This window comes from Capsicum annuum, chromosome 11, assembly GCF_002878395.1.
Source record: "Capsicum annuum cultivar UCD-10X-F1 chromosome 11, UCD10Xv1.1, whole genome shotgun sequence".
Lineage (NCBI taxonomy): Eukaryota > Viridiplantae > Streptophyta > Magnoliopsida > Solanales > Solanaceae > Capsicum > Capsicum annuum.
The window spans coordinates 75,222,533-75,233,149 of NC_061121.1; the positions used below are offsets into that span (position 1 = coordinate 75,222,533).

Consider the following 10,617-nt stretch of genomic DNA (forward strand, 5'->3'; position numbering starts at 1 on the left):
CAATAGTTCTTCTACTTCATCTTCATCTTCACTCTCAAAATCATCTGATTCGTCCTCATCTTTGGAGTCTGATAGTGGCTCACCTAACTGTTCCCCATGGTGAAACCAAAAGGTATAATTTTCAATTATTCCATGGACTTTCAAATGCATCTCAATCATTTTATGAGTTCCTAATGTTGTAATACCACACTTGTAACATGGACACTGTATTTCACATTCTTCTTTTTTTCCCCAAAAAGCATAATTCACAAATTTTTTTGCCCTGTCTAAGTAGATTTTATCGGTTTGATTATGAAGATAAAGTTGCATCCATTGCTTACTAGGTGCCATAACATTGGAGAATACATAAAAATTAGATTAAGAAAAAATAAAAGATAATAAAAATAACTATATTCACATAACATGTTACCATCACATGATTATATCATACTATATCAGGTATTTCAACTTTAAACATAATACGACCTCCTCCCCGGATTAGAACTATATGACTTTTGTGAAATTTATAGACATTGTTTGAAAATGTCAACTTACTATCCAAACAAGCATATAATCATCACAAACCAACAAAATTTAAACATCTTAGATAAAGTCACTACTACAACAACAATAACATCCCCAGTGAAATCCCAGAACCCGCTACCTGTAACTTAGATAACTCCTATTTAAAAAGAAAAAGAACAAGAAGAGATTGTAGCAAATAGTGAAATTGAACACTAAAACAACAAAGACAGCACAAAAAATAAACCACCATCTCAGGGCAAAACTCCAGCTCAACAAGCCAAAACACTAAATAATAGTGACAAATATACAAATCAGACTGAAAGACAAGAATAGACTGACAAAGTGATATTTGATGACAAAAAAAAATTATTTAAATAAAATTGGACTGAAAGACAAGAAGTATGGACTGAAAGTTTATCTTCCTTTATTTGCTTTCTTAAGTTTATGCTGGTTTTTTATTTGGATGTCTAGGATGACCAACATTCAGAATAATTTCATGTCCAAATAGAAATCTCATATATGAAAAGCTAATAATGATGTTGGACTTTCCAGATGGGTTCTTTAATTTTATTTATCAGACAATTATTTTGTATTTGCTTCTTTGTATACTATTATAGGTGTCAATTAAGTGGTCAATAAGTAGAGATGAGGTTTTAAAATTGAAGATTTCTCATACGCACCTTGAAAAGATGAGGTTTGAAAACTAAACATTCGTCAACACTCTCAAGATTAAAGGTGTATTAACCAGTTCTCTGTCCACACTACAAGTTACAAGTAAAACAATAATTTATTTGAATAGATCAGAGCACCTACTGGTTTGATCTTATCTTTACAGCAAACTACACTTAGTGATAACATAAAAGTTACTTTATCTTCTAACTAATTCAGATGAACATAACTTTGTCTTCTAACTAATTCAACGACAATATAAAATTATTTATTTGAATAGATCAGAGTGCCTACTGGTTGTTTTCTCATTTCCCTGTATTATTTTTAAACAAAGGCAAGATCAGGCCATGTATGTTCTGACATATTATAGAACTTGGTAATAGAAGAAGTAGTGATACTGCCAATGCGTAAATCTGGCTAAGTAGTATGCTCACTAACCACGTTACATGCTTAGATGAGCTTGATTCTGTTACTAAAACTACTAAGAACAGAATTATTCTTGATGAGTTGGTCTTGAGAGCTAAGGAAGCATTGGCGATGCTCGTGTTTGTAACGGCTAAGAATGAGAAAGTTTTTATATGGCTTTTAGGGAGAATGTTGTCTTGGATCAGTTGGTGAGACAGAAAGCTGATGGAGAGTTTGGGTAAGGCCATTAAATCAAATGCAGTGGTTGCACAGGATGGTACTGGGGATTATCAACCAGTTATTGAAGCAGTTGCGGCTGCACCAGATAAGAGCAAAATACAGTATATGATTTATGTCAAGAAAGGGATTTATGAAGAGAATGTTGAGGTTACTGTAAAGAAAATGAACTTGATTATTGTTTATGATGGCACATATTATTCCTACAAAATAACTGGTAGTCTAAATGTTGTGGATGGATCAACCACCTTCTGCTCTGCCACTCTTGCTGCAATTGGCCAAGGATTTATACTATAGGACATATGTATATAGAACACAGCAGGATCAGAAAAACACCATGCCGTGGTTCGTTGAGTTGGAGCTGATATGTCAGTCATAAATAGTTGTCGTATCAATACTTATCAAGATACCCTTTATGCACATTCTATAAGGCAGTTCCATCGAGACTCCTATATGACAGGTACTGTCGATTTTATATTTTGTAATCCAACTGTTGTGTTCCAGAAATGCAAGCTCGTAGCTAGAAAACCAAATAAAAATTAAAAAAACATGGTGACTGTACAAGGTAGGACGGACCCAAATCAAGCCATGAGGAGTTCAATTCAATTATTTGACATAATAGCAAGTCCAGACCTTGAACCAGTTGAGAACAAATTCAAAATATACCTTGGTATGCCAAGGAAAGAATATTCAAGAACTGTAGTGCTGCAATCGTACCTAGGTACTCTCATTGATCCAGCGGGTTGGGCTGAATGGAACGAAGATTTTGCGTTGAAGACATTGTATTATGGTGATTATATGAACAATAGAACAGGTGCTGGAACTAGTAAGCGTGTCAACTGGCCCAACTATTATGTCATTACTGATCTTTCTGAGGCTATGCCGTTTACTGTGGGTGAGATGATTCAGCTCGGATCATGGCTAAGTTCTACCGGTGTGGCATATGTGGAAGGATTAAATAAGTAGGGTACTATGAAATTACATTTCATAATGTAGCAAGACATTTAACTATGTATTTTGTATTGCAGTATTCCTAAAAAGCTCAAAATAAGTACTAGTAATATAATAACGGGTTGCAATATACATATTCCAGTATTTTGAGAAAGCTCAAAATAAGTACTAGTAATATAATAAAGGGGCTGCAATATGTATCCCGCGTTCACATAGGATTGAGGAAGGGTCGATTTCCTAAGGGGTGTGATATAGATAGCTTACCGTGATGCAAACTTTAATAACTAATTCCACGTCTCTAACTCGGATCCTATTAAGTTGTAATATAGTGTTCCATAAACTATATTAGATGATTATTTGGTTGTGCTACTTGAGTAAATTTTCAAGTTAAAAAAAAGTAACATATAGAAAATTCATAGCAAATTCTAGAGATAATGGATTCGAGAAGCTTAAGATTGCACAAGGTGACAATGATATCGCACACATAAACCAAAGAAGAACGCTAAGACATCATTTGTTTTGTAAATAAATATAGAGGTATACAACCTGGATGAACTAAAACCATCAACAATAAATACCAAGTGCGAGGGCCCTGCTTAAAGCCATAGATTAACATCTTTGACCGACAAATATCAGAAAAGGGGGAAGGAAATAAAGGGAAAAAGGTAACTTCTCAGAGCACAATCAAACTAAAAAAGCAAGAAAATACCCATGTTCCAAAAATTTATTCTGCTGCCAAAACACACAGCATTGCAAGACCAACTTCAAACAGTGAGAGAAATCGATTAAAGTAACAAAGAAACAAAGAAATTTCACCAAATTCCCAAGTAACAAAGAAATTTCCAGTACTTTTAAGTGACAAAGAAAATCAAACATAGAACATTTAACACAATCTCCAGTACAATCTACAGAAATTTCACCAGATTTCCAAAATTCGCAACCAGACAGATAGATTCTAAAGATCAAAACTTCTTATATCACTAACATAAGTAACAAAGATAATCAAAACAACAACTCGATCAATTGGAAAACAATCAAAATTTTGAAATTAATATCGCAATTTAGCAGCCTATGAATGAAAAATAGCAACTCAATCGATTGGAAAGCGAGGCATACTTGGAATTCATTGATTTAGGTTAGAGCTACAAGAAAAACTATCTCTCATTAAGATTAGGCAGAGCTGATCAGTGAAAATTTAAAAACAAGGAAAATTTTGATATTAATTCAAAAATCGAGCAGCCCATAAATGAAAAACAGCAACATCGATCAATTGGAAAGTGAGGCATACCTTGAAATTCCTCAATTTAGGGTAGAGCTGTGAGAAAAATTCTCTCTCATTGAGATCACGGAGAGCAGATCGAGAGTGGAAATTGGAAGTGTGGGGTGGATTACTATAGCTCTAGGGTTTAATTAGCCGATAGTTTAATTTTAAGAAAAGGAATTTTTTAAAATTTTTACTTTCAGCAAATACAGAATTGGCGCTTTAACTTTTGATAAAGAAATGGAATTGGTGCCTTAATTTATGGTAAAGGAACAAAAAATAAAATATTCCCGTTCATTCCTTCAATTGAATATTATTTGGGACCATATACTAAATATTTTTGAGACCATATTTACTAACCTTCACAATAAATACATAAATAAGGACCAAAAAAATCCTGTCTCAATACCTATACTTTTAGACGGGATTATCAGCTCGTCCGAATATGTTGGTCATAAATATAGCTTTTTTTTGTAGTGAAAATAGTTTTTCTAATTTAAATAGTTATAATTTAACATTAATATAAAAATAGTAAACTATTTTATTAACATTAACTTAAAAATAGTTATAATTTTAAGTTATAATATATAATATATAATTTTAAAAATAGTTATAATTCTAACTTATAACATCAACTTTTTATAACACAAACTTATATAAATTTGTAAAACTTTTTCTAAATTTATAAAGTTAAAGTATTAAACTTTTTTTTTCCATAACTTTGAAGTTATAAATATAAACGTTATAATTTTAGCTAAGATAATTGCATCAACAAAAGACAAATTTTAAAATAAAATTAAGGCGAATAGAGTTTATATTTATTCAAATTTCGTATGTTGTACATTTATTACAAATATTAAAAGAGAATCTAATCTACGCAGCCACCTTCTAGGAAGAGTTCTGTTTGAATTAGATCTCTACTCTAGAATCTTATTAATATCAATAACGTCCAAAATATTCTAGTTTTAAATTATCTATTTCTTTAATGGATATATTTTCCAAAATTGGTTTGTTTCCTTGTTCCTACATACTTCCATTCCATCACCACTATTTTCGTCAAATATTTCATCTATTTCATCTTTAATTTAGGGCAATAATTTTGTGAGCCCAAAATTTCTTTGTTCGACATTAATCCAATCTCTAAATAATACCAAAATATCCAAACTATCCTTTTCTAACGAATATTGATGTTCTCTAATTATAAATCTTCCCACCTTAAAAGCTTGCTTTGAAGCAACTGAAGAAGCTTGACTTGCTAGAACATCTCAGATCACCCTTGAAAGCTTTGGAAATTGTTTGATACGAGTCTTTCACCATGCTAAAAGTTGAAGTTGTCCATTTGCATATCTAATAGTTTCGCGATCCTGAGAAAGATACGAATCAAAATCATTATTTCTAGAATACTGAAGACAAAGTTCTTCACCTATCTCATCATCTAAATCATCATATCTACGCCTAGAAGTAGGAGGTTCGGCCGACGGAATATTTTGTTCCATAGCTTGATACAAGTTATATATATTCCTAGATTTAGGTACTATGTTAGCACAACAAGTTTCAACTGATGGCTTTTCATGAGGTCCTATTTCTAAATTATTGTAAATTTTTGGAATCATCATCATTACACCAATTTTTTTGTAAAATAGGTTGAATAAAGTAGTTGTCAAATAAATTTGTGGAATAGGAAAAATATTTTTTAAATTTATCAACCATAGCTTCAATAGCACCTTTATGAGAGAATATATTTTTATATTCAACAATTACTTTAGAAACAACAGCAATATTTACTAAAGTAGAAGAAATAGTTGGAATATATTGAGCAGATATTGTGTTTATAGCTTGATAAAAGGTTTTAAAAAATTTACAAAGTTCTTCTAATTTAATACAATCATCTTCACCAAGACTTAAATCAGGATTCAATTACGAGCATTATAAACTAATTGTATTTGTTCACGACACACATGAGCAACTTCAAGCATTATTCCATCAAGTAGGAATCTATTGTAACTTTTCTATATGGAATCTTACATATTGAACATTGATATTTAAAATCATACATTATAGATTATTTTTTTAAAATATAAATACAAGAAACTCGAGCCTTAAAACAACCATTTCCAAACAACTCAACACCATCATATACTATTAAATTTAGAATATGTACAGTACATCTAACTTGAAAGTAATCATCCTCCATAGGACATATTATAGCTTTTAAAAAATAAATAGCTTTCAAATTATTAAAAGCATTATCTAATGTGCATACGATAGTTTTATCGACAAGTCTAAAGTATTTCAAGCTATCCACTATTGTACTAGCTATAAAGCTGTCGGTTTTAGTCTCATTAATATATTTATAAGCAATAATTCTTTTTTGCATGTTCCAATGGTGATTAAGTCAATGAGCCATGATAGTAAAATAATCATTACCGAGAATACTACGACTCATATCAGAAGTAATAGATATTTCATCATCAAATTTACTAAATAAGCAACGAAGAAAATGACAATTTTTAGTTTGAAATTTAAAAATATTATTTTTAATTGTATTTCATGAAAAACATTTAAAAGAGGGATTATATACTCATTGAATATAATGAATAAAATTAGGATGCGAAGGAAAACTAAAAGACAAAACCCATAACAACAACCATTTTTGCTAATTCTTCTCTATCTACATCTTTACTATATGTTGATGATGAGGTTATGCCAGCCGAGTTAAACATGACAAAATGCATTTGAACACAATTACCTCCTACAGATTATTCTGTCAATGGTGTACAACTTTTTTTCCTTAGCCTTATTTTCTAGACGAATAAATTCTTTATTATATTTTCTCAAATGCGTAGTTAGCAACCCTGTCCCGCCATTCTTTTCCCCTGATCAAATGTTTCATAACTTTCTTGTATTTATGGCAAGTAGCAATATTTTTTACCTTATCGTGCTCCATGAATTTCAAAACTACAGACCTTTTAGGACGTTCGGTACCTTTGGCCCTAGTAAATTCTGGTAGAGGGGGAAGTTCTTCACCATCTTTTGATAATTTTGTAACCAAACTAGTAGGGGTAGAAGTTTCACCTAACTTTTGTTCTTCTATATCATCTTTTGTTAAGTCTTCCTTAAAATTATCATAACGCCTACTTAAGGTCTTGCGGTCTAATTCCATACTGGTACCAACATCGAAACCATTAGGCTGTGATAAAGAGGTTTCACTAACATTACTAAATTTAGGTGGTAATGAACTAGTAGTAGTACTATTTTATTATTTCTACAAAAAATAATATATCAAAGATTGTTTTTTACCAATACTATTTTTATTGGCATCCATAATTAAATTTAAATATAGTAAAAATATTAAAACAAGCAATATAAAAATTATAAATCAAAAATTTAATGTAAGTAAATAAATATAGATATTAAAAAAATAAAATTATAGATATTAAAGTAAATAAAAATAGAAATTAAAGTTGGAACAAATATACCGACGCCTGTGTAAAAGCAGACATATACCAAAGTTGGAATTAAAGATAATAACAAAATCTTGTAATATCTTTAAAAAATCTCCAACTTCAATTATGTAATACAAGAAGTATAAATATTAAGAGAATATTAAGAGTGAGTATGAGAATATTTGTGAGAAAAGAGAATAGGTATAACGGGGTATTTATAGAGGAAATTTTAAAGGGTAGTAGGGTAATTTAGAAGGGTTGGGTGGGGACCTCAAAATAGCCATTGGTTGGTCCCCCAATGGTTAAACGACTATTTTCCAACAGGTAGTTGGCTGCAAATTAAAAAAATTTAAACTTTTTTTGGGCCAATACCAGACTAGAACCGGTCAACCAAAATTGAAACTACTTAAAAAATATCGTGGCCCATACCGATACCAAATTATAGACCATTAGGTATTGGCTATACCAATTATAAATGATACCATTGTGTTACAGATACTAGAGCGTGATCGATACTGGACCAGTTCGTTATTACTCTAGTTCTCTACCACCCCTAGTTGGTGTCACAGTTAGTGTTATGCTATACCCTCCAGGCTAAAGACGGAGGCTTCTGATACTGTGATCACAGCCATCATCCCTGTTTATTTCAGATCTACATTTGTGTTATGTGATCCTGAATTGACTTTTTCCTTTGTGTCTACATATTTTGTTTTGCATTTTGACTTGGTTAGTGAGTCTCTTTCCATGCCTGTTCATGTATCTAGCACCATAGGAGATTCTTTAGTGGTTGATCGGGTGTACCAATCTTGTGTTGTTACTTTTTTTGGCCGTAAGACTTGGGTAGATTTGTTTGTGTTAAAAATAATTGATTTCGATGTTATTTTGGGTATTGATTGGTTAGCTCCTTATTATGTTGTCTTAGATTGTTATGCTAAGACTGTAACTTTATCTTCATTGGGTATGCCAATAATATCTTGGAAAGGTGCATTTTATTCAGGTCCTAAGAGGATTATATCTTACATTCAGGCTCGTAGATTGGTTAATAGGGGATGTTTATATTAATTGGTTTATATTTGTGATACTAGTATTGTTTCACCTTCTTTCCTGGATTCTATTCATATTATTCATAAGCTCTTGGATGTTTTCCCTATGAATTTGCATATTATGCCTTTGGATCGTGATATTGATATTACTATTGATGTTGAGCTCAGCACCAATGCCATTTCAATTCCTCCTTATAGGATGTCCCCAACCAAGTTGAATAAATAAAAGGGTCAGTTATAGGAGTTATTGGATAAGAGATTTATCTATCCTAGTGTACAACCTTGGGGTACGCCTGTCTTATTTGTGAAGAATAAGGATGGGTCTATGCATATGTGTATTGATTATTGGTAGTTGAACAAAGTGACGATTTAGAATCAATATCCTCTTTCTCGTATTGATGATTTACTTGATCAACTTCAGGGTGGCACAGTATTTTCAAAGATTGATTTGAGGTTTGGGTATCACTAGTTGAGGATTTGATCTTTAGATATTCTAAAGATAGCTTTTCAGACTTAATATAATCTTTATGAGTTCTTGGAAATGTCCTTTGGGTTGACTAGTGCACTAGCCACATTTACGAAGTTAATGAACTGGGTATTCCGATAGTATTTTGACTCATTTTTTATTTTATTTATAGATGATATCTAGGTTTATTCCAAAAGTGAGGTTGAACATAAGGAGCATTTGCAGATTATGCTTAAGATATTGAGAGATAAGAAGTTGTATACAAAGTTCTCAGAGTGTAAGTTTTGGTTGGAGTCTATTTCTTTCTTGAGTGATTTGGTGACTAAGGTGGGTATTATGGTTGATCCAGTTGTAGTTGCAGTGGTTTGTGATTGGGCTAGACCTACTTTGCCTATCGAGATTCAGAGTTTTGTTAGCTTAGTAGGTTGTTATTGATATTTCATTCAGGGTTTCTCATTCATTACAACTCTGTTGATCAAGTTGACTTAGAAGAAGATTTTTTCAGTAGTCTAATGCTTGTGAGGTGAGCTTTCAAAAGCTCAAGAATTTTTTGACTTCAGCTCCTATCTTGACTTTGCACAAGAAGGGCATGGGGTTTAGCATCATTTTTTATGCTTCAAGTGTTGGGTTAGGTGTTATGTTAATGCAGGAGGGTAAGGTAATTATGTATGCTTCTCATCAGTTGAAGTCCCATAAGAGAAATTACCCTACTCATGATTTGGAGTTGTGCGTATTGCTTTTGCTTTGAAGTTGTGGAGTCACTATTTGTATAGAGTATATTCTGGTATTTTCTTGGACCATCATAGCCTTCAGTACTTCTTCACCCAGTGAGACCTTAATATGAAACAGCATCGTTGGCTTGAGTTTCTTAAGGATTATAACTTGACTATTTTTTATTATTTGGGCAAGGCTAATGTGGTTGCAGATGCCTTGAGTTGAAAGTTAACTAGCATGGGTGGATTGGTGCATCTCTTGACCCAGGGGAGGCCTTTGTCCTTAGAGGTTCATTCTTTAGCAAACCAAATAGTTAGGCTTGATATTTTGACACTTGGGCGTATTTTGGCATTTGTAGAGGCTAGGTCTTCTTTGATGGAGAAAATTTGAGCTCATCAGTTTGATAATATTGATTAAGATCAATTTGATATAAAATGTTGAGTGGTGAGTTTAAGGAAACCTCACTTGATTCTGATGGAGTTTTGATGATTAGAGGTTGACTTTGTGTGCCGAGAGTGGGTGATTGAATTAGATTGATTTTAGAGGAGGCCTATTATTCTAGGTATTCAATCCACTTGGGTTAGACTAAGATGTATCATGATTTGAGGTAACTTTACTGGTGGGGTGGTGTGAGGAAGAAATTTTTAGCTTATTGCCTTTATTATCAACAGGTGAAGGCCGAGCATATAAGACCTGGTGGATTGGCTTAGAGGTTACCCATTCCTAAGTGGAAATGGGAGTGGATCACTATGGACTTTGTGATAGGGTTGCCTCGCATTTCCCATGGATCTGATAGTGTTTAGGTCATCATAGTTCGATTAACCAAGTATATGCATTTCCTTCCGATGCAAGTTTTCTTCAGTGCTGAGAGGTTGACCCGTATCTATATTCATAAGATTGTGCATCTTTATGGTGTGCCAT

The 10,617-nt window shown here is 32.4% G+C and overlaps 1 pseudogene; it reads left to right on the forward strand.

The window, feature by feature from the left end:
• Positions 1-2,781, forward strand: part of LOC107853635 — a 5,970-nt pseudogene extending 3,189 nt beyond the window's left edge.
• The last annotated feature ends 7,836 nt before the right edge of the window (positions 2,782-10,617 follow it).